General features: G+C 38.8%; 2 long non-coding RNA genes across 2 annotated transcripts in view; one reads left to right on the top strand and one right to left on the bottom strand.

The window, feature by feature from the left end:
• Window positions 1-9,283, bottom strand: part of LOC118921708 (uncharacterized) — a 26,235-nt gene extending 16,952 nt beyond the window's left edge. The window contains exons 1-2 of the long non-coding RNA XR_005028468.2: window positions 9,062-9,283; window positions 5,809-5,944 (exon numbers count right to left, since the gene is read on the bottom strand). This is a non-coding gene — a long non-coding RNA (uncharacterized LOC118921708). The remainder of the gene's footprint in view (window positions 1-5,808; window positions 5,945-9,061) is intronic.
• LOC118921707 (uncharacterized) lies at window positions 3,366-20,528 on the top strand. The gene is made up of 3 exons (XR_005028467.2): window positions 3,366-4,484; window positions 13,966-14,038; window positions 18,047-20,528. It is a non-coding gene; the product is annotated as an uncharacterized LOC118921707 (long non-coding RNA).
• Window positions 20,529-21,524: the final 996 nt, after the last annotated feature.

The following is a 21,524-nucleotide window of genomic DNA, read 5'->3' on the forward strand; positions in this document are numbered from 1 at the left end:
TCTTATTTCTTAAGCTTCTCTTCACTGATACTGTTGGATAGAACTATCATAAAGAGCTTTCATTTATATTTTCTCATTCTATCTTAACAACCCTCTCAAGTTCACATTATAATTAGAGATTTTACAACCTTTTTGCAGTTGAGAAAACTGAGGTGTAGAAAGATTAGAAAAGTTAATCTAAGCCATATATCTAGTAAAGCCCTGAGTCAGGAATAGGTTGTTTCCAGGGACCATATGCTCTGAACCCAGTACTGTGTACTATCTCATGGCAAATCCAGGAACAGAGCCTCAGACACTCAACTGGTAGTTAAAAAAGAGAATGAAGACTGGGAATATATTTCTTTATTGCTAATAGAGTGTATAAGTCTTTAAAAATGTAGAGTGATGTGGGGAGAGAAATAAAAACCAGAAGATTTCAAAAAATAACACTTTGGTCTAAAGAGGCTCCACAAAGCATGTAGTTGACTCCAGTGCCATTAGTCACGGATTTAGATTTTCTTTTAAGCTATTGATAGCAAGTGAAATGGCAATTAGAGATTTAGTTAATCATTGTTCTCTCAGTGAGCAATTTTTCAATGTTTTAAAAACAGTCATGTAATAGAACTATAACATATTAAGCCAACTTGGATGGGAGAGGAGAATACTAAAACATTTGCACTGACATCATTGCTTACCTAGTAGAGACTCTGCTATTATTCTAGGAAAAATAACTCCTTGAGGAAAGGTTTCTGTTCTCAGAAAACATTCCACAAACCTTTATAATTATGGAGAAAATGCAAGGCCCAAAAGACTTTTTCCTATAAAATCATCCTAAATATATATGAATTTATCTATGAGAATAAATAAAGAGTACAAATACACATAAATGGAGAAGAACTTTTTTTTTTTCACTATTACATGAACCCATCTCCACCTTCTCTTTGAGTTAATCATCATCAAATTGCACTAAATCAGAGATGGCAGGGGCTGTGGCTGGCTGGATACCACGGTCTGTCATTGTTTGGTTATACTGGAAATGTCTTTGGAATGAACTTAATCTGAAGGATCTTTAACCAGCAATTCTCTTAGACTCCTAAACAGCACTGATTTGGGTTTTTTGTTTGGGGTCTTGTTTCTGTTTTATTTTGGTGGAGTGGAAATGAAGGGAGAAGTTGCATATATCTATGATATAAATTTTTCTCTTAATTAGGAATGACTATCAAAATTCTTTAGTTCCTTCCCACCACCACCCCTTCTCTCTCTCTCTCTTCTCTCTCTCTCTCTCTCTCACTCTCTCTCTCTCTCTCTCTCTCACACACACACACACACACACACACACCTTCCTCCCCTCACAGATATGTTGCTGTTTGGAAGTCTAAGAAAATTCAGAGAAAGGTTGGGGTTGTGAAGAAGGAAGTATTTCATTTTTATTTCATAAGTTTCTGCTTGTTTGAGTCTTTAACCATGTTCATGTGATAGTTTTAGTTAAAATAACTTCTTTAAGCCCTGAACAAGATGGGAAGGCAAAAAGACATAACACACACAAAAAGACATACACACAGCTGTGTAATAAAAAGGGCAGAAGGGAAGTACAACAAACTATTCCAAGATGGTAGTGTCATTTGTATTATTCTTTAGCTGAAAAAGTAAAGCTTTTTTCTGAGGGTTTAGGTTGTTTTCCCTGGCTAAGCAGTGAGGTGAGGGCTAAGGAAGGCAGATTTGCATCTGTATCTGATTGGCAGATTCTGTGAGAAATTATCCACTCCAATAAGTTTTGTTATTTTGGCAATTTCTTTCTCAAGAGTTGATGGTGCCCTTTACTTTCAGGCGGGGGGTGGGGTGGAGCCTGGGATGTTGTTTCTAGCGACTGGGAGGAGAAGGGAATAGGGGGCAGTTGTCTCACTGAGACACTGAAAAGGCTCTCGGAGAATGGAATGTTGTTGTTTCTCTGTTTTTGAAGCCACTCTTCTTTTTGATCATGTTTAGCCTTTAAAATTTCACACTGCGGTCCAGCTAGGCAAGGTATATAATTTCACATGTCCCCCATAAACACTGGGCAACTACACTGGTGCTGCATGCACACAGACACACACTTTGTATGGACATTTAAGATGAGTACCTGCAAGGAGAAAGTCACATTTAAATAACCAAAACACGACAGTCAAATATTTTAAGTGCAGCCTCTTTTTTGCCTTTCTTACAGAGTTTTCCTTCTTTTTAACAGGGGTAACATGTAAGTCCAAATGCTGTCCTTTCCCAATTATAATTTAGAGTCATGCTGAAGAAGAAAGTTATAAATAAGATAGAGTTAAAATACATATTTCAGATCAAGCATTCTACTGTGACATAAAATAGCAAGCTTTAAGTTTACTAAAAAGGAATATTCCAGCAATTACCCAAAGATTCCACAGCTGTTAAACTGAAGAAACTATTTTTCTTCCTCTGAGTCTAACTCATCACCTCTCACGATTACCTCATGACTAATCATAGTTTTTATGAAAACATTAGTAGCCAAAAGAGCCACTTTGATTGACTTCATTCCTTTGGTGCACTATTTACAGGCTTGTTTATTGCCACTAATAACTTCTTTTCATTTTAAATTTTGTTCTCCTGAAATCTGCATTAACAACAACAATAAAATACAATCTAAAATATTAACAGACCATGTAGACAGAGCATCAATTTTCTTAAGCAGTTCTTCACAGCATGTAATAAAAATATACTCAGGGAAAAGGAAAGGATGCAGTTGTTGATCTGGATGACTGTTGTATCCAGGTTTAGTGGAACCTTTTGTTGTTTGAGGAAATGCTGCTTCGAAGAGCTATTACAAGAATATTTGTGCATGACTTACAGACATTCATGATAGATAAACAGCATACCTAAGTTAGATGGTGATCTAGCATGCATTCACCAGATATCTGGCCAAGCCTTTATGATAAATTTTGCTAATACAATCATGTATCAGACATAAATACTGTGAAAAATGCATGAAGTCCAATAAGGACTTTAAAGAATAGTGTTCCTTGTTATTAGACCCAAGGCCCTTGTATCAGTCAGCTATTCCCAAAATAATGCTGTATAACTAAACTAAAAATCTTGTCATTTTAGTAGTTTACAAAAAAATGCATATTTTTCTTGCTCACATTTCTATAAATTGAGCTCAACTGATGTAGACCGGGCTCAGTTGGGTTTGACTTCAAACTTTGAATAGGGTGCAGGTCTGCTAATCCCTACAACCTTTAAGCACCTGCTACTGTCAACCTGCTGACACCTCATTGGCCAATTCAAATCACATGGTCAGGACCAGCACCAGTGAAACTGGAAAGTGCACTCCTCCCATAAGAAAGAAAGAGAGAAAGAGAGAAAGAGAGAGACAGAGAGAGGAAGGGAGGGAGGGAGGGGAAAAAAAGAAAAAAAAGAAAAGAAGAGAGTGAAGACTTTTGGACAAAAATCCAATTTCCCAAAAACCCTCTTCTCCTTTCATATCATTCTTTCTTTCTCTAAGGGATTTCATCAAACCCAGAGGTTACCTTCCTATCTATACATGGATAATTCACCAATTTATATCTCTAGCTCAGAACTCTCATCTTAGTTCCAGCATTTTATGACCAAAGAACTACTTTGGTAACCATACTTGGATATTTCAAAAACACTTCAAACATAGTATGTCTCCGATAAAACTCATGATCACCCCTACTACCTCGGATAAACCAAAATTGATATTCTGCTAACATTCTCCATGTCTCTAAACACCACATTATTTGTCTATGAAAACCAGAAATCTAGGAATCCATATTATTCCTTCTCCTTCAACGGCCATGTCCAATTGATCTCTAAGACTCATTTTACCTTCTACATGTATCTTGAACCTCTCATTTCTCTTCATCTTCCAGCATCCTGTTCCACCTTATCAGCAGCTCACATCCGGGTCACTCTAGTATCTATTAACCAGTACTGGTCCTAATTAATTTCTTTTCCGTTTAGAGTAATATTTTTGAAAAGCAAATCTGATCATACCACCTTCCTGCTTTAACGGCTTGTTGGTTTTAAAATCTCCCAAATTCTTTGACACTACTTCTTTCAAAAGGTGGAGCCTAATTCCCCTCCCTTTGAGTGTTTGTAGGAATGATTGACTTATTTCTAATGAACAGAATGTGATGGAAGTGCTATGTGGCTTCTAAGACTAGGTCTTTAAAAGAGTAGCTTTCTCTCTCTCTTCCTCTTTTCCTCTCATCATTGGCTCTGGAGAAGACAGTTGCCATGGCATGTAGCTCCTCAAGCAGCCCAGTAGAGAGGTTGACATGAAGAGGGGCTGAGATGTCCCACCAAGTACCAGTCTGCCAGCTACGTAGGTCAGCCGTTTTGGAAGTAGACCGTCAGCCCAGTCCAGGCTCCGGGTCACTGCCGAGCTTCAGCCCGCATCTTGACTGCAACCTCATGAGAGACCTGAGCCAGAACTGCCCAGCCAAGCTGCCCCTGGATCCCTGATCCACAGAAACTGTGAGGTACGAAATGTTCATTATTTTTTTAAGCCACTAAGTTTGTGGCAAATTGTTACACAATAGATAACTTGTGTTAACAATATGCTCTTAGGACAAAGAACAAAATGCTTAACATGCCTATAAAGACCTCTACTCAGCTCTCCAGCCCCATCCCATGATATCCCACCGCTCTGCATCCCAGACATTCAGGGTTTCTTTCCATTCTTTGAACACCCTATCTTCTTTTCTACCACAGGGCTTTTGTTCATACTTTTATTTTCTCTAGTAAAGGAATTTCTATATTCATTAAATTATAGCCTCTATTTCCATTAAATCTCAGCAAACTTGTTATTCCCCAGATCTATTTTTCCAATATCACTGCCTGGTCAAATTCCCCTATTAAAACCTCTCTATATCCTTCTGTATCTCCCCCACCCCATGTACATATTTATCATGTGATAATTTGATACATAATTTTTCCCCACTAGACTTCATGAGAGTTCAGTTTGCTCACCATAGTAGCCCTGGTACCTATAATATGACTGGCACAGGGGTGACAATCGAGGAAAATGTGTTGCATGAATAGATGAATGAACATAGAACAATAGTACAAGGCAAAAATTGTCAGCTTTAGAGTGACAAGGACTGGAAGGCTGTGTGAATAAGTTGAAGATAGATTGTCAAATTTGCCTTTTATCTCCACAATTTCTGCTGCCTGGGTCTTTCCATCTCTCCTTCATAAGTCACCTTCCCCACTCTCCCTGCTTCTCCTTAAAAGTTTGCAAAATTCCTATCTCTATTTTCCCTGTTTATCACTCAACAAAGAGTCATGTAAAATCACTCGCACCAAGGTGCTTGTTGTTAGCTGTAAATCGCCTTGTTCTGGAAGGCACTACAGGGAAGTAGAGGTAGAGGAAATGAGTGGGCAGATGGGGCAAACCCCAAGAAAGAACAGAGGCCATATGAGAGCTGGCAACACCAGAGTAAATCCAGGGCAGGGGGAGGAGTGGGGACAAAGTAGAGGTCAGAGGTCTAGTTCAGACGGACGCCCAGCAGCACTTAGTCCAAAGGGGTTTGATCCAAGAAACAAAAAGGGGCACAGCTTCCAAACCGCAGGCGGAAATCAGAAGCGCCTTGGCAGAGCTAGATTCCATATGGAAAAGCCTCTTTGAGGTGCATTAGCTAAAGAACCGGAGGACAAGATCTAGCACTGAGGAAAGATGCCTGCAAGAATAGGCAGGAAAGAACCTCCAATAGCAGGTTTCACTAGAGACAAGGCACCACGCTAAGAGCAGAAAATTGGAGTAGATGGAGAAACTCTGATGATGGAAAAAAGGGGCTTTCCTACCTGGGGCACTGTGATCCACAGGCCCACCATGCCAGGGCCTTCCTCTCCCAGTCAGAGGGCACAAAAGGCTGTTCTCAGCAACAGAGGGCCGGGCGTAGCTCTGGTGGTACCATCCAGGTGAGTTCACTGGGCTCCACTGGGCAAAAATAGATGGTAAGTGTTCACTGACCATTGGTGGACTGAGGCTCACAAATACAGGCATGAGAAAAACTAAGAAGATTCAGTTGCTTTTTTTTAACTTGAAAAATATACTTAAATTAAATGAATAGACTCTGATAATGGACTTCTGAACAAAACATAGCCAAGAAGAATATTGCTGCATGCATTAGGAACACGTCGGCGCAGATACTTGCTATACTTGGCAAGATGCAGCCAGCCTTCCTTTGGCAGCTCTGAGTGTGGTCATGTGCTGACCCCTGAGTGTCCCTGACAATCTGGACTCAAGGTGACTACATTCAGAGAAAATTCTGAGACAGAGGGCAAGTAGATTTAAAGAATCACATTTTGAGACAGTCACAAAAAGAACATTCCCTGACTTTAATTTAGGGGACTATAGAGCCTCTTAATGGCTTTGGTACAGTCATTTGTTTAGCAGAAGTATCAATGGCATCTCAGTGACTGAAAGGAGTGGCTAAAGTACCACTCATCTAGGCTTTTAAATTTTCAATCTCCATGACTGGAAGAGATCAGCAAACTGTCTCAGTTGATTGTTAGGGACTGGATTGTTGAAAGGTAAAAATTAAAAATCCTAAATTTTTAGTTGGTTTTGTAACTGTTCTGCCATGTATACAGACACAAAATAAACCTATAAAATTAAGAGAATATTACCTTGTCCAGCAAATTCTCTTGCTTTACAGATTCCAGGAGAAGCCATACGCCCCCCCAACCAACCCTACCACCCCGACCTAATGGATAAATTACACAGCTACATCCTATGACATGTTCTGTTGGAACTCAAAGGCCTTTACAAGAATTGCCCTGAGATTATCAGGCTTGCCTTCTGAATTTCCCTTTGGGGGTCTGCTAAAGTGCTGTGGGGCAGAGAGGGCACTTCCCCAGCCATAAATAAATGCTAAGTTCAACCTGCTCTCTCATTCTTCATGTTGGGAAAGTAGGAGGGCAATTCTGGTTGTCACAGTTCATGTGGCTGATGACACCTCGCCTCATCAAAAATAAAATTATTAACTCAAATTTATTTTCTACAGTTTTCTCCTGAAGTGATGCATTAAAAAAGAAAAAAAACTGACTATCCATGGGAGTATGGAGACTCCTTAAGGGTGTCTTTGGCAAACTTTTGAAACAAGTCGCTGTCAACTGCCATGAAATAACCAGCAGTCACAATCTACTTGAAATCTAAAAGTTGTAACTAAATCTAAGAGTTTTCAAAATATTTGCTTTTAAGTAAATTAGATCAGATTAAATTACCCATGCAATAATGTCACTCTCACTCTCATTTACATCCTTATATGTTTCCTTGAAAGGGAAAAAAATATGTAGATACAGCAACTAGGGGATAACCCACCAATCAACAGCTACCAAACAGCCCTCTCTTATTCACCCTCTTCAAGAAATCTCCCTCTTCTGAGAAATGTGTGTTTGCACATCTTATTTGTGTATCTCTTTATTGGTGTGTTCCCTGTAATAGTGTCATCAATCTTGTATCTCATGAGAAAAAAAAACATGGTGATCTCAGACACTACGTCTGCTCTGAATATTAAAGAGTATCTGAAAAGAATGGTCTGTCTTCTGCTGAGCTCCCAGAACTAATCCTAAACTAATGCCACATTACAGCCCTTGCTTCCTGCCTGCTTGCCTGCCCATTCAAGTGGTCATTTTATTTGACTATAACAATTTGTCCATATCTGTTTCCACACTCAGACTCCTAGCCTGAAGAATGTGGATGTGTCTTTTTATCTTTGTGTGCAGGGTCCAGCACAGTGCCTGGCACTTAATAACTCAATAATGCTTGTTGGATAACTGGATAGACAGATAGACAGATGGATGGCTTGATGGATGCTATGTAGAACAAGTACAGAGGACAACATCTACTTAAACCACAAATGCTGCCTTCTGAACTTTGAAAGTTCTGACAATGTTTTGAGAACCAAGGTTATGTTTTGACAAAACAAAGTTAGTGTTTTGTGAAGCATAATTTTGGAGTCCAAATGACTATGTTTGACAGCATCTCTTTAAGCAAAACTGCATTTTGTTTAGACCAGGGCATCACGACTGACACATTACATTTTTTTCTTTGTTTGAAAGCCTTTGCAGAAATGTATGACTGCACCAGCTATGGCTTCTTTCTGGTTTCTGCTGCTTTATAACCTCTGACAGGAAGGTCTTGCTTCTAGGAGTACAGTGTCTTAATGCGTTACCCAGAAGCCTGAAAATGATAAGAAGGCAATAGAATTCTAAAGGGCATCTGAATTCTGCTAAAATGATTTTGAAAAAGATGAGGTTTGTTGTTGTTTTTTAACGTTTTTCTAAAAGGGATGAGACTGGAAGCAAAGCCACAGAGACCTTGATGTGCTCCATGGAGAGAACAGTGGATATGCTTCTTTGAGGAAGGGCTTAATTCAGAAGTTATTTTACTAAACTCAGTGCAAGCAAACCACATGACTTTGCAAATTTGTCTATTAATTGAATCATTTGTTCCAGTTTAATGTTTCAGACTTTCTGAGACGAGTATTTCCAAGAATACCCAGGAGAATTCAAAGTGTAAAGAATCCCAGATTTCTCTCCTTCTAAACTAGAAAATTTAGAAAATAAATGACAAATTAAAACATTTGCATTTTGTGTATACGTATAAATGTGTACAAATTGATTGGCTAGTGGCAATTTCTGACTTGAGACACTTAAAAAAGAAACAAACCCAACTTTAAAGAAGATGGTGTAAATAAATGGAAGGCAGAATTTAGCTTATTGTTTGGCTTAATTTCTTTTTCCTATGCTATCTTTATAAAGGCTGCAAGTAGCAGCTTGGAAATGCTGGAGAGATTTTATTTTTCTTTCCTTTTTTTTTTTTTAAGAGGATTTGGCCAGAAACTTGGTTATTTGCATATAGTAGGATCTTGACATATCCTGTGCTTTGTCTCGTCCACATTGTAAAATGTGACTATGGGCCTTAGGATTTAAAACAAATCAGCAGTTACCAAACACTGCATTGAAGACGTATGCATTCCAAACTGAATTATCATCGCTGGGGACATTCTCCTCTCTAAACCTTAAGAAGCTGAAAACCGGTAATACAAACCACATGGCTGCTTCATTCCACCACGCCTCTCAGCAGAGCAAATGCTGCCTGGCAACCTCTCTGTCAGCTGGGCCTGTGGTAATCAGAGCACCATTGCCCTGTAGTTACATGGAATGCTTTCTTTCTGAGAACCCATCAGAGGATGCTTTTTCTTCTTATCAGTCTTCTCAGTAATGTTTGAAAAGGGCTTCTGTGGATGCAGAGAACATGTCCTCATAGAGGGTGCTGAAATAGTGGAAAAAAAAAAAAAACAAGTAAATATTCTAGTGACTCTGCAAAGGAAAAGCCCTCAAGAACAGTCTCCGTGTTGCTTCGGACATCGGCCCCGCAAGCATGGGGAGCCAGCCTGACTCTTGCTCAGCCCTTATTTCTTCCCTAGGCCCTGAGCCTCCTTCCGTATGGAAACCAAACAATAAGGATCCAATGTATGGAATTAAGAAATCAGGATCTGAAGACTTAAACAAACATGGCCTTTTTTATTTGACTTTGGAAAAAAATGACACTATCATAATTCCAGCATGCTTAAGGGAAAAATATGTATTTGGAACCAAACTGATGATAACAACATCCCTTCCCTGGTTATGACCAACATGACACACACTTGCTACGATAATTGAGTCTGTGAAAAAGTGAAACTTCCAGAAAAGATTGATCATAGGAGCAGCCATAGCCATAGGGATGGTGTCTAATGTAATGTGAATGTCAGTAGGAAATTGGATTCACCCAACAGAATTTTAGTTGACTCTATAGCCAAATTGCATAAACAAAGACATTATTCAACTCTGCCTCTTCCCTGTTAATTAGACAAAATGATAACATATAAAGTGATTAGCAGAGTTCCTGCACATTATTGGCACTTAATAAATGTGAGTCTCTTCCTCTGCAGCCAGGCAAATTTCCTTTGAGATCCCTAGGTCCGGAGTGCCTTAAATGCACGTAATGTTCACCAGAGCTCTGCAGGCTTCATCCTTCCTTTAAGGACCTGCCATTGCTTCGTCTTCTAGACAGACCCCTACAGTGTCTAGGAAAGAAGAATAATCCAGAAAGGAGTTGATGAATCCATCCCAGTTCCAGCTATGTATCTGAGTAAGCCTTCTCACAGTAAACTCTTTCTGTGTCCTTAATCTTGGGATCCTCAAATCCAAGAACTGGTATGGACTTTACTCTAAAGTGGAGAATACCATGCCCCAGAACAAGTAAATAAATAATTCAAAGTCACATAACCAGAGGACAGCCAGGCAGTTATCTTATGACTCAGAGAACGGGGTAATTTTTGTTAGCTCACTTTCTATGGTGGTTAGAGTGCTTGGTGAACAGACAAGAAATTGTACGTGTGTCAGGGACTACAAAGATGCACACACCAGAGATTGCACCCTAATTAAAAATGTATATATATTTTAGATTTCCATTGTCATAAGCAGAAAAGAATTTGGACTTTATTTAATGTTCCTATTCCAGTCTTTCCTTTCACGGGTCCAGTTCCTGAAATCCTTAGGAATCCAGCTACTGAGAAGACTTACACCCCTGAGGACACACATACTCTGGCTTCCTCCTTGCCCTGTCACCTGGCCAGTACAGAGAGTGAATCACGTCTCAATGCTTGTTGTAATCATTCTCTGTGTTTAAGTGTACAGATTTAACTTTCAGGGCAATTATTTGCCATTCAAATAATAAATGAAATTGCTTATATTTACATATGTTCTAGAGTTTCCCAAGTGTTTTACACTTGCTACCTTGTTTGATTGTCACTTCTGTGAAACAGGCAGGAATAGATATCATTACTTTCATTTTAGTGATTAGGAAACAGATATAGAGGTTTAAAAAAAATGTCTCAAAGAAATGTATCTGAAGTAGACTGTCATCAGGTGGTAGAAGGCAAGAAGATGCTAGGTTTTTTTTCTTCAGAGATTCTATGACAGACACAAGTGGGCCAAAGTCAAAGAAATTGAAAATACGTATCTCAATATTTCAGTTTGATGCATCTTGAACAACTTTGAAATAGCATACAGTTGAATTTTTCATAAGTACTTTTCTCAGAACTCTGTATCACCATTTAATCTAAACTCCATCTTCCATTCAGACTTGATTAGTCTGCTTTTTAAATCCATGCTGTATCCACTTCCTTAGCATCCAGATTCCACCTAGGCCTAAACCAGGTGCACCTCTCTGTCTATCTGTATGTTGCCTGTTTTCCCTTATTAGCTTTCTAGGAACAACTAAATACACAGTGTTCATTTCCTTCCCAGCCCCTGTGCATTAGCTACAGGATTCTATTGTCTTGCACACTCTTTCCACACATATATGTGTTGTCAGATTGGCCACTGACATTTAGGGCATCCCTCTCTTTCTCTAGATGTCCCTTCTCACTACCAACCTAAGAAAGTTTTCTCCTGTTGTTGTTCTTTTCAGAATATGAGGAAAAGTTTTCCTTCCTTTTCTTAATCCCTTCTTTGATTAGCAGCTGCAAGCTAGGTAGGACAACTTTCAACTATAAAACGTCTCTGGAGCCTGTTGCTACCAGTAACACACATACAAGTTTTAAACAACTCTGTCTGATACAAACTGTTCTAGCCAGAGAGTTCCTCTGAACTGATTTCTAAAATGGGTGATATTCTTCCAGAACAAAACATTTTATGCTAGATTTTTTTTTCAGTGGTGATTTAAATCATTGCATGACCCATTTATCCTTAAAAGCTCAACTTCTTTCCTGTTGTGCAGCTCAGTTAAGCAATGATTTCTAGCACAGTGATAGTATAAGGGTCTCTTCAGATTTCCAAAAGGCTCAAAGTGCTTGCTCATTTGATATTAGAAATCCTCATAGGGTATTTTCTTAGGTGAAGGCAATAGGTAAGTGCATCTGTGTAAATTTGGAGAAGAGCCAATGAATGGTCAAACATCTTTGGTGGTGGATTTTAACATTTTTAAGACTTTTTCACTTATTTCCCTAGAAGATTGTATGCATTCCTTTCATCCATATTTCTCCTACTTAAAATGGAAATTATCTAGAACTCAGTTACTTCTTCCTTTAGTTCTACAATGTCTACATAGTTAATTTTCCCAGGCTTCACCCATTGCCTGCTTTTTATCTTACTAGGTCTGTCTCTCTGCACACCTAGACATGTACTATCCAGTACAGTGGCCACATCTGACCACTTCAATTTCAATTAATTCACCAAACATTTAGATCTTGAATTACACTGGCCACATTTTAAGTGCTTAATAGCCACATGTGGCTGATGGTTACTATACTGGGCAGTGTAGCCCTTATACATTTCCATTATTACAGAAATTTCTACTGACTGCACTGCTGTAGATTGAATGACCCATGCAGGCAGGGACCACATCTGTCTTTCCTGTGGTAGCATAAGGCCTTCAGAGTTTCCTATATAGTAAGTGCATAATAATAATTGTTGAATAAGTAACACTTCCAGGAAGTAATCCCTTCCTGCTCCCAATATGGGAACACAGAGAATGGGACTTTAAAAAGAATCCCTCACTGAAGAAAAAAAAAAAAAGAAGAAGTAATAGCCTAGCTAAAATGACAGATGATGAATGCAGTCAGGGAGCATCAGTCGAAGACAAACACAAGTGCATGCCTATTCAGTAACTGCAAAAAGATTAGTATTTCACAATGAGTTAAATATCCATTCAGCAGTGAGCTTTAAAATTTTTTCAAATCTGGCAACTGTGTCAAAACTAGCAATTCAAGTCATTGATCCAACCAGCTCCTAGACAGTGCTGGACCAAAAAAAAAAAAAAAACTATCACTGGGGCTAAAGCATTCTCTAGTCGGTTCTTCATTAAGTCAATATTTGTTTGAGTTCAATATGCAAAGGATGAAAAACAAGAGAGTGGGGGAAAATATCCCTTAGGAACCCACCACACAAAACCTTCCTTGTATAAAGGCCGTTGCTAATGAGAAAACACATTTGGCTTCAGGAGTTTACTTATAAGTTTTTTGTTTAGATCATCTTTCCCATTGAAACAGTGTCCCATGATGTCAAGCTCCAAGAGTGGCCTTCCAAAACCAATGTCATCCATCCCCAGGTGTGATGGACTCTTAAGACTTCTTAAGACTGTGTGTACCACTAACTTTATAGAAAATACATTCAAAGTTCTACTTCAGAGGGCCTGAGTGGATGCCTTACCTATCTAACCATCCCTGCCTGCCTTAACTCTGAATTCCTGATAGGGTCATTCTGGCCTTAGGCCGAGTGAACAAGAGGCCCAGTATAGTAGAAAAAAAGAAGGGGAGAAGCAGAGACCCAGAGTGATAAGGTGTCAGGAGTTCTAGAGTAAGGAGCAGGATGAACAGGGTGCATGAAGCACACATAGGACACCTGGGAGATGCTGAAATAGAGGTACAGTGGTGAGGAGAAAAGCAGTAATGGAGGAATAAAAAGGGAACATACTTTCTGCATTTAAAACCACCTGTCAAGCTGCAATGATGTCCTCTTCTTCACCACCACCCAGCACTGTGATAAAACCCTTACAATGCTTTCCAGTTATCTTAAGATAAAGCCAACAATCCTAATTTGACCTCGAGACCCATTTGTCTGTCTCTTTTCCCACCTCAACGGTCTCCAGGCTGTCCATGAACTCAAGTCCCCACCCACACCCTATCACTCCCATGTGCATCCCACCTCAGATCTTCAAATACTACTTATTTACCCCAGAAGTTTCTTTATTTCCTTCTGGGATGAATAAACTTCTATTCAACCTTCACATTTCATCTCTTACCAATTCATCAAGCAAGTCTTCCTTGAACTCCTGAATCAGGTTGATTTCTCCTATTTCCTGTATGTGTAGCATCATGTACTTTTCCCTCATTGCACTTATCAGAGCTGTAATTTCATGTCTATTCAAGTAATTGCTTGATTAAAGGCTATTTTTTCCATCTCCAGTGTAGACTGTAAGCTCCAGGAGGCCTATTTCCATGGACTGTTTCTACTCACCACTGTGCATGGCACGCAACAGGTATCACCAAATAATGTGTTGAATGAATGCATGGATAGATGAATGACTGATATGTAATAAGGAGAGATGGTTCTCAGGCTTTAGATGAGGGACTAGAGGAGTTAGCCCTCCCTGATTACAGAGAAAAAGGCAAAGGGGGAGATGTTTATGTGTGTACCCAACTGTTCATAAATAAGGGTGACCACAAGTGAGAAATTGCCTGTATTCATTTGAAAGTTAAAATGTTGATGCAATTCAGTATGTTTTTCCATTCTTTCTCTCAAGCCATCCTCCTTCCCTCTCATATGTGATTTATTCTAAGAAGCTTGGACTGAATTTTTTAGTGTAATTGAGAAGACAGGAGGTTCTGTCCTCCAACAGAGCACAAACTTCCTCTCCTTAAAAGAGAAAAATACTTTAGAAAGCTAAACTGCTCATGGAACACTCGATTTAGAATGTCAGGGGAAAAAAAATAATCAAATCAGAAAGTAGCTCTTTGCCTTACATTTTTGGTTACAATTAAATAACAGCAGATAGAGAAAATAAATGTGCCTAATTGTAAAGCTTGTAGGACCTTGAGGGATTTCATGACAGGGAGCACTTGTCTTCTTAAAGGGGATTTACTCTAACAGTGTTAGCCTCCTAAGAATCCAGTAGTATTTATGCTTTGTGCTTCTGACCCAAACAGGTTAAAAATGGAATGTGGCAACTTTTTCAATGCTCATTTTGTTCTGCCCCGCTAAAGTCAAAGAGCACTGCTTGCAAAGGCAGATAGATATGTCATCATTTTGCACTTGTCCTGATCCCAGCATCTAAAAATACAAAATGCTGGAATTTTTAGAGCAGATGGCCTTAAAAAAAAACACTTAAAGACGGCTAATTGTAATTGTTTAAGGTCTAAATGTTGACCATAGAAGAAGACAGAAATAGGAAGGTGTCCCTCCAAGTGACCTCGCCTTCATAAAACTGGACAAATAATTCATTTGAAAGACTCTTTGTCCCTGTGCTTTTGAAGAGGAGCATTTCATTTTCAGCAAAATAGATAATAGTGTCATGTTGGCTACCTTCTATCTACAAATGAGGTTAATTTTAGTCTGATTCTCATTTTGAGCACACAGAGGAATTTATAGTACTCATCAACCTTTGCCAGAAACCTAAGACAACCTTTAAGTCTTGGAGAAAGTATCTCCTGTTTGAAGAGATTTTCCCACCATGTGTTAAAGCCAGCAAGGGTGTTTGCGGATTTAGAAAATGTTGCACCTATTCTTGTGTGTACTATTGCTGCTACCTCGAGCATGCCTTTCAGTTTAACTTTTCTCTTTGATATGTCCTCTGCTTCTTAGTTTAAATACACAACACTTCCTTTGGGTTCCAGTGTGAAGGAAATTGATCACTCTTCAACTGCATGTTTCTAATTGACTTCCTCCTTCCTGGCTAGGAAATTAACTTTCAGTCCTCTTATTTGATCTGTTAAGCAGGGTATGTGACACCCTCCCAGACAACAAGATTTAATGAATCCTGGGCTCCACGTTTTCCCACATAACTTTTAAAGATACAACAATCAGATTTACAATTGAATTCTAACTGTAAAGCATACTGACTGACATCGTTGTCCATACATCCAGCTATTGTCTCCTCTCTCTCTGCCAGTTGCAAGGCACTCTTTAAAAATCAATTACCTTCTCCCTGAGCAGTTGCAGCTGCTAGAAGTGGGTATTTGATGCCTGAACTCTTAAAGTATTTATTTTTGGTCTCATATTGGTTGTTTTTATTCCTATTAAAATTGAAATCTAATGTTTTAACTGAGAAAGATCAATAACATCTGAGAACAACTATGTCCGAATATTTCACAGTCCATTGCAAGAGGTTGTTATTGTTCATGCTGAGTGTTTGCCAAACTGCCACCTGGGCAACCAGGTCAGTGACCAGGCAGGTGATAATGTTCTCACAGTCCCACAGAAAACACACCCAGCACTCAGATTGCCACACTGCAATTCCTTGACTTCAAGTGCTTTATAGATTTTCCTGTTGCTCATGTGATTATAGTCCACTGCTGAGAAAAACAAGTTCTAGAATCCCAGCTCTCAGCCAACTGAAATAAGGTCTATTTCTCAGAAGAAAACCTTCCTCCAAATCCCAGAATGTAGTATAGTTATGACCTCCAGGGAATTCCAGTCTACAATGACTTGTCTTCCTAAGAAGAAAACTTCCTAGATTTTCTCTGGACAGACTCTTCAGCATGGGGAAATTCTGTGACTCAGATATCCTAGATTCGTCCACAGTGTTGTCTCAGTCAGTCGCAGAAATACATTTAGTGACACCACACACACACACACAAACACACACATACTCTGTGGGCCCATCTACTCATAGATTTTTCATGGAAATGAAATATTTCTTAGTAACTGATTATCCTGGAATAAACTAATTAGCAACCTCTTCCTCAAATGTTGTTTCCTACATTTACTTTTCTTTTTCTTGCCAGAGTTCTGTCCTATTATCCATTTTGAAGACACAAAGACTTTTATTTTTTTTCCCCTACCTTCTTTTACCATAATCTCATTTTTGTTTTCATCTTCCACATTGTGTATTCAGTTTGGTTTTTAAATAGATCTTTTAATACTTTGGAAGTAAAAGGTCAGTGGGTGCACAGGAAGAGGGGAAATGGAACTTTGTCATGTTTGTAAAAAGAAAATATGAAGCCAACTGAAAAATCACAAGATCTGTCCCTTTAGTCCATCCGTAATTTTTCCCTGACCAAGTGTAATACTTCAAGCTTTCTTCCTCCCTAGTTCGCACTGAACTGACACACTGCAGGTGCCACAGTTTAGATGTAACAATGAGAAAAGTCCATTTCTTTTCTAGTTTCACAGCAAAGGCATCACAAAAGATAGAGTTATCATGAGCTAATTACAGTCCTTGAAAATTACCTTTGTGCTTTGCAAATATGCGTTTTTTTCTTCACTGATGATGAAGTTGGCAGTTTAAATAAAAAATACTATTTAAAGTAACAGAGTACAGTTATATAACCTTTTCACATAAATCACACAATAACTCTTTGTGCTTTGTTCAAAAAAAAAAGAACTGCACTGCTTGTTAAGAAGATTTATTTATATAATAATCTATGCAAAGGATTTTTTTTTTCTTTTATAAAAGTGGGATGTTCTTTTTTTTAACCTCTGGAAGTTGCAGACTGGAGGGCAGGAATATCCTCCAATCACTTTTACTTACACACATTCCAGCTACTAAGGACTCCTAATTCAGTGTTTGGCATCACCACACATGTCTTTGTACCTGAGCACACACAAAATGTAAGGAATATTCTGTGCCTACGAAATAAATAAAAACCTGGAATCAAAATCCAAACCAGCATAAGGATTCCAGAGCATTTTTCTCAATTTTTCAGGAATACTATTTCTTCGAATATATTTGTTTAGTGAGGGGGCAGTGGAATCCATGTGACCTTTGAAGCCCTATGGAATTGTTCTGTCAGGTCCTTATTCTCCAACTCAGCTTCCTACCCCTCCCTCATTTGCTCCCCTTAACCTTATTTCCTGATTTAAACCTAGAAGCAGTGCAGTGGTCTTTTATCATTTACAATATGTCCCTACCATTTAAAAATATCCCTCATATAAAATGTCCTGACATCGAATTGATCTTCTCACTGACCAGTCCACCCAGCAAATCCAGGGCCATACACAAGTTGCTAAATGCTAAACTTGGCTCAGATTGACCCACTTAATCCTCATTCAAGAGGATCACTCCAGGAAGAATTATCCTTTCATGCGGCTAAACCTAATAGAGACATCTTATTGGTCAAATATATGTATTCTAACTCCTGCTGAACAGCAGAGGTTCTGAAGACAGGGAAACCTGCAAAGGCTTTCTTGTGTGTCCCTATCTTTCACTGAGATTCTGACCTAACTTTAAAAAGCTATCTCCATGGAAAATTCCGGGCTCCACTCCAAAACCAACCAGTAGGAGGTGGCTCTCTTAATCAGTGGCTGTGTTTTGTCTTTATATAAACAGGTTAAGCCAGCTGCCAGGGCTTCTGCGACCAACTCCGGCTCACATTACCCTCGCGTGGAAAGATGGGCCCGGCCCAAGCTGCATTATGAAAGCAGAGAACTCTCTCCCAGATTATGGCAAAAGAACTGGTTGCCGTACATATGGTGACCAGAGTTTTCAGCAATCTTACTTTCGCTCCTCAAGAAAATGAACAAAACATGGCACATAGTCATGGCCAGAATGGGTAAGATTTTAACGACCTGCCAGTTGGAGGTAATGGCTCAAAAAAAAAGAGGAAATTTGACCATTCTGAGTGATACATAATTGTCAAGCTACTCATTTTCCTAACAAAGTGGGAAAATAAAAATAGAGATAACTCTTTAGTGATACACGGGATAAAATGATTGTTAGGGTAGGATTTGATTAACTGGAGAGACATCCTCCCGCCAGCTAACCCACGGAGGGTTGTCATTGGTCAAAATAGAACTCAGAGCATCCGTTTATGGAATCAGTGGGGGTGACTAATACTGAAAAGACACTGCTGATGAAATCTGTTACTTTCTTCACTTGTTCACTCTTCTCCTTTGACCTTGAAGATGTTCCTCAAAATGATGTTACCCCAAAGTAGAAACAATCTTTTTAAAATAAAACCTAAATAACTGGAGTAATAAAACAGGCTTCTGAACTATACTTACAGATGTTGGCCAAAAATAATCAAGGCCGAAGAGATGAACTATTATGTCCATTTACCTAAAAAAATTTGAAACTTAATAATGGTTGAATCATTACACCAGAACCAGCAAAAGAAAATAAAGCAATCGAGTAACCTTCCCATGCAGTGTGTTCTAATAATGTATTGGTGAAGAATATTTTGCTTACATTAATCATTATAATGGCAATGATTAGAAATTCTGATTCTTGCTCCTGAAAGAAGTGCTTTCCCAAAGAAAGCATTTGGCCGTGCTATCAGGTTGATTTAAAATCACTGAATTAAGGCCACTGTTTTATAGGTCAAGCCATATTTGAATGGCTTAGAATAACTTTCTTCTCTTTTGCTACCATAATTGAATACAAAGTGGGTAAGGCCCTTATGCTGATTTTATTTTCAAACACATGCAATAGCTACTGAGATTGCAATAGGATCCCTCTGTTTTTTATTTTGACAGCATAACATGACACCCTTGAGAGCTGAGCTTTTCAGGTGTTAAAGAGGATTTGCTATAAGAAAATGATCATAATAGGATTTAATGTGATTGAAAGTCAAGGTACAGTAGCCATACAGTGTATCAGAGAGAGTGTCAAAACTTGCAGTGAGGGCGGAGTGCCTTTTGCTAAGTAAACAATAAAAACAGAGAGAGAAGAAAATATTTTATGCACAACAGGATCTACAAGGTTGGCCAACCTGATAAGCCTGCCCCAACACAGTGGGTATCTAACCCTACAGTATGTCCTTGGCAAGAGGGGCAATGAATAGCTGCAACGTTTCCACCGGACAAGAGTGTTTTGAAAACAAGTTATATAATAACCTGAATTCTTGTCTAGAACTTGACAGGCAATAACCCCACAGGTCCTCTGAGCCTCCCAGAGGGAAAGGCCCATCCCTGAGTCACTGCTCTGGCCCTTCCAGTCCCAGCACCCAGTATCACTCTAACTCTTTTCACGTCTTCACTGAATCTGCTGATATGGGTGGGTGTGAGCACTGCACACACATGTGCACCAAGCAGGAACTGACTGACTCCCTGAGTGTTTCTCCCTTTTAGTTGACAATGCCATGCTCTCAAAAGACAACCATCCTCCAAATCCCAGGCATTAGTCTAGCAATATGTTTATCAAACCCTGGAACGTTTTTCTGTGGAAACAGGCCTATGAAGAATTCAGGCATCTTAACTGCTTCAGGCATCAGAAGATAATCATAAGCTCTCAAGATCAGAAACTGGTGGCAGCAAGCAGAGGTGGGAGAGTAACAGCTGAAAGGTAGTTCTCCTCTACCATTACAGGGCTTTCTCACCCTAAATTTGTTTTCCTGTCACTGCAGGATGCCATTAGACCATCTTGACCGTAACTATTAGTTAGTATATTTTGGGTGGTTTTGCCTGGCTACCTATGACTCTGGATGGGCAGAAGCAGGACCTGAAATGTAAAGCCTATTCATCTGAAACAAACAGCTGGAGAACATTCTTTCCAATCATTACTGCTAGTTCTGTACATCCCATTAACAGCCCTTGGAGAAGAGAGACATGAGTGCAGGCAAGACCAGGAACTTAGTATCATTGCTATTAGCATAATATTATGTATGTGTATTCTGTATTTCTCAAGCATGAAAGTGATTTATGAAATGACACATGACAGCAAATGACAAGCGTGGACTTGTGAGTCAAGTCTTTTGAGGTGCTTTTTATCACATTTGAGTGCATTGCTACCTGCATTCGCAAGATCTGTTAAAAATACAAACATCACTATATTATTTTTTAACTATGAAGTTTTTTTCTTCTAATTTTTGATGCCTCCAAATCATGAACAGTCGTTTCAGAAGATTCAGATCACACTTGGGAATTTTCTCTCCTCCTTTCTACCCAGGTCCTTTGTATTTGAAAAGATTTAGGCACCAACATGTATTGTCTTTTCCTCTCTGTAGGCTTTTACTTTTACTTATATTCCAGCCAGTTCTCTCGACACAACTATATAAAGGGCAATAGTGAAAAATAATCTAAAATGTGAATAAATGCAAACATCCTTAGCCAGCCAGCACTTGACAGCATGTGTGTGTATATATACATATTGGAATTTTCTCTCCTCCTTTCTACCCAGGTCCTTTGTATTTGAAAAGATTTTGGCACCAACATATATATGTTATATTTGGCATTTTGAAATTTTTTATACTTACATCTGAATATATGGTTTTGGTGATTTAAGAATTAATAATATTTTATCCTAAATCAAGATGTCATTCTAAGAACACTGAATTCAAAGAAACTAGAAAGCTGCTCTTCCCATCCAGACTGATGATAGAATACCTCATTAATGCAGAGTCGTTACCTTTACGAAGCAGGTAATCAACTAATTACATGTTTTGATTAAAGTGTCCCTCTTTTTTAGAATTTTCATTTATTCTGATAGTTTAGAGTAAGCTGTGTAGCAACAATCTTAGTCAGTACTAAATGTTAAGGTATGCCACTAGCAAAACCAATTTGTATGACCCAACATAGAAATTCAAATATTTACTGTACTTTCTCTAGAGACTTTCCTGTTGTTTGCTTCATCTTCCCATTTGAACACATTTCTTTCATTCCAAACCTGCTTCCCCATACCCCATGTAGGACTATTCTGCATTGAACACAAACTAAACACAAAATTCTAAAGGCAGAAATGATTCTTCTGCTTCAGAATCCTTAATAAGGAAGTTGTGTCATAAACCACTTGTTCCTTTGATCACAGTGCTACCTGTGTTTTTCATGCTCCATGAAATTGAACATCAGTTAACTTTGCTTTGTTCCTTTTA

The sequence above is a fragment of the Manis pentadactyla genome, chromosome 12, assembly GCF_030020395.1.
Source record: "Manis pentadactyla isolate mManPen7 chromosome 12, mManPen7.hap1, whole genome shotgun sequence".
Taxonomy (NCBI): Eukaryota; Metazoa; Chordata; class Mammalia; order Pholidota; family Manidae; genus Manis; species Manis pentadactyla.